Genomic DNA, 4,034 nt, shown 5'->3' with positions numbered 1-4,034 from the left:
AGACCCCATAGCTCTGCTGCCCTTCCAAGCTCTCTGACCCAGAGACTCTGCCACTCAGCGACATTACCTAGATGTTAAGCCCCTTCTTCGACCTCTCCTTCCCCTGTGAGTTCCCTTCTCCTCCTCCCCTTCTGGATGGTGGTCCCCAAGCCTTAGCCTCTGAATGGTCTCATGCTGTAAAGGGCTTCTCCGGCATGCAGACCTGCCAAAGCAACTCTCAAATAAAGCTTGTGTATGCTACTGCCACCTCGTGGTCATATCTTTTTCTTTGATTAGTCCCCCAAATTCCTTGAACCTCCTACACCTCCTCACTGCAGCTGTCCCACACTGACATGGACACCCCATGCCTCGAGCCCCCTGGCTGATGAGTAGGCTTTCAACACCTAAGCTCCCTCCATGCACCTACTCACCAGCCATCAGTCCACCTGCACCCAGGAGGGGTGTTCCAGCCTCAGCCTCGCTGTACTCCAGAGAGGTCTTTCCTGCTTAGGTAGCAATGGGAACTCACTCTGCAAGGGGACAAGCAAACTCCTGTCTTCCCTTGGGCTGCAAACACACCTTCTTCAGTGAGTTCTGAACCCCAACCTTGGGGAGGGGCTCCCCTGACAAGAACCTTCTCCCCTCCCCTAACCCTGTGGTATTCCTGGAGTCCTCTTGACCCTTTGTAGTTTCTCCTCTGTTATAATTTATAATTCTTTTTTTTTGAAATTATATTGGGAAACAGCCATGGTCAATGGTTACACATTGTTTTCATGCTACTATGGCATAGCTGGCTCTTTTAAGGAGGGCGCAGCTCACAGTGGCCCTTGCGGGGATCAAACCAGCAACCTTGGTGTTATCAGCGCCACACTCCAACCAACTGAGCTAACTGGTCACCCCACAGTTTATAATTCTTGATATTAAGCTTTCCCTGTTCAAATGCTGCATGGTTTCTCTTTCCCAAATGGACCCTGCATGTCTTTGGCCCTTCTCCATTGCCACCCCGACCCCTTCACAGCTTCTAATGGATCTCTGCCCTGACTTCTCCAGGTCTCACCGCTGTTTTTGAATGTGAGGGACAGACACTAAAGGAGATGTGTTTTGCTGGCATTTCCTGAGATCTGTCCCTTCTGCGCCTGCTCACTTTACTCAGCTCCAGCATAGGCCTCAGCTGGGAAGGTGCTTGGAGGACAGGAGGATTCCTCAGTGCTCCTCACAAATAAATAGCTCCTTCTTTTCTCTTTCAGATGAAGTGCAATGTGGCTACAGACCGGCCTTTTCAAACTTCTCATCGTTACAAATTCGTGAACTGTCTGAAGTCCAGGAAGGGGAGTTCCCATGGCAAGTGAGTATCCAGATCTCACAGAAACACCGATGTGGAGGCTCAATTATACACCGGTGGTGGGTTCTGACGGCTGCACACTGCTTCCCAAGAACCCTGTAAGTTTCTGAAGCATTTTCTTAATTTACATGAGGCCTCCTCAACGTATTGTCTGGGCTGGGTAGCTTAATGGGTTAGCGCCCAAGGCTTATGGAGTCATGGGTTCTACACCCAGTTTGTTCCCATTGGTTTTGTACCAAAAACTCTCTGCTCTATACATACTCCTCTTAAGTTAATCATATCCAAAGGTTGGCTGCTAGTTGCAGCTATGCTCCCAATAATTGGAAAATCAGTACAAGGCTTCTGTAGTCCTGCCTGCCATCTGTATAGTCAGCACATTGTTCACTCATTGTACACGTTCTCACTGAACACCTACTATGTGCTATTCTAAGTGCTGGTGATATAGTGGTCGGCCAGTCAAGCTCTTTGTCGTCATGGAGCCCGCATTCTATTCTCTTGGATGGAATCATTCCATTTCCTTTGAGTCAGGGATGTCTCCCTGGGCTGATGGTTCATTCACCAGCTCAGCAATTTGCCCGAGTTTGGACCCCTGACTCCTGCCACTCGGATCTCCAGCCACACTGTAAGCCATTGCACACCCACTGCTTTGGGCTTCTCAGTATTCAGTTATAAACTGTACAGTTTACAAATGTGTCTGCTGGTCTCCTAATGCGAAATTTCCTGTAACTATTAGTATAGTTCGCAGTTATTCTATTCATTCTTTAGATTAGAAATGGCATTGGGAAATGTCACTGTGGTCATGGGAACCAGAACATTCAGCAATGTCCACATGGAAAGGAAGCAAGTGCGGAAGATAATTATTCACAAAGATTATAAGCCAACCCACCTCGACAGTGACCTCTCCTTGCTCCTGCTGGCCACACCAGTACAGTTCACTAACTGCAAAATGCCCATCTGCCTGCAGAAGAAGGAGGGTGTCTGGCACCGGTGTTGGATGACAGAGTGGGTGACAGCTGGTGGGTATGGTATGTGCCTTCCCTTCAGAACCCACAGGAAGCCCACATTTAGGGTTTCCTGGTGCTTTGGAAGACTCGGCTTGAATTTTGGCCTCACTACGCTAGCTTTGTGATCTCAAGCTAGCTCCACCACCTTCTTCACCTTCACCTTTTCTCATCTGTAGATGAGTAATGTCTCCCTCCAACAAGTTATGTGAATTAAATTAAATGAAATTATACATGTAAGGTCCCTAATATAAGCCTGGGACATAGAAGAATCTCAAAACATGAGAATGATGATAATGGTTTTGTATCCCGGAAGCATTGTAGAAAGTCAGTTTGGGTTCTTCCTTTGTGGGCTGTTTGTTTTTTTTAAAGATATTTTTTTTNAGATCAGAAACAAGACACAGATGCCCATTCTCCTTACTCATATTCAATATAGTACTGGGACTCCAAGCTAGAGCAATTAGGCAAGACAAAGAAATAAAATACATCCAAATCAGAAAGGAAGAAGTAAAACTACCACTATATGCAGATAATATGGTTCTGTATATAGAAAATCACAAAGGCTCAACCGAAAAACTGTTTGTACTCAATGATTTCAGTCAAGTTGCAGGATACAAAGTCAACAAGAATCAGTTGCATTTCTATACATTAAGGATGAAACATCTGAGAAAGAAATAAAGAAAACAATCCCATTCACAATAGCATCAAAAACAATAAAACACTTAGGGACAAATTTAGCCAAGGATGTGGAAGATCTGTACAATGGTAACTATCAGACTTTGCCGAAGGAAACAGAAGAAGACAGAAACAAATGGAAAGACATCCCATGTCTGATTTCAAACTATACTATAAAGCTTCAATAATAAAAACAGTATGATACTGGCACAAAAATAGACACCTGGAACAGAATATAGATCCTAGGGTTAAACCCCTGATTATATGGTCAACTAATATTCAACCAGGGATCCAAGACCACCCAATGGGGAAAGGATAGTCTCTTCAACAAATTGTGTTAGGAAAACTGGATAACACACATAGAGCAATGACATTGGACCTCTATATTACACCACTTATAGAAATTAGCTTGAAATGGATCAAGGACTTAAACATAACGCTCAATACCATAAAACTCCTAGAAGAAAACATAGAGAAGCAGCTCAACATTAGTCTTGGCAGTTAATTTTTTTTATATATAAAGGAGCAAAATAAAAAAACTAAAAGCAAATACCAACAAATGAGACTATATCAAACTTGAAATCTTTTGCACAGCAAAAAAAGCCAATTAACAATATAAAAAGGCAACTTACAGAAAGGGGAGAGCATTTTTGCGACCTATATAGTGGATAAGGGATTAATATCCAAAAAATATATATATATAAAACTCCTACAACTCAAAATAAAAAAATCCAAACAATCTGATTAAAAAATGAGCAGGATAACTAAACAGGTAGTTTCCCAAAGAAGTCATACAAAGGACCAACAAGTACATGAAAAAGTGTTTGATGCCACTAATTATCAGGGAAATCAAAACCACAATAAGAGATCACCTCACACCTGTTAGAATGGTTATTACCAAGACAAGAGAAAACAAGTGCTGGAGAGGACATGGAGAACAGTAAGGAGGTCTTTTTTAAAAATTAAAAATAGAACTACTATATGATCCAACAATCCTACTTCTGGGTCAATGACCAGAGGAGGTGAAAACAGGATCT

The sequence above is a fragment of the Hipposideros armiger genome, unplaced genomic scaffold (assembly GCF_001890085.2).
Source record: "Hipposideros armiger isolate ML-2016 unplaced genomic scaffold, ASM189008v1 scaffold_27, whole genome shotgun sequence".
Lineage (NCBI taxonomy): Eukaryota > Metazoa > Chordata > Mammalia > Chiroptera > Hipposideridae > Hipposideros > Hipposideros armiger.
This window is presented reverse-complemented; position numbering follows the sequence as displayed.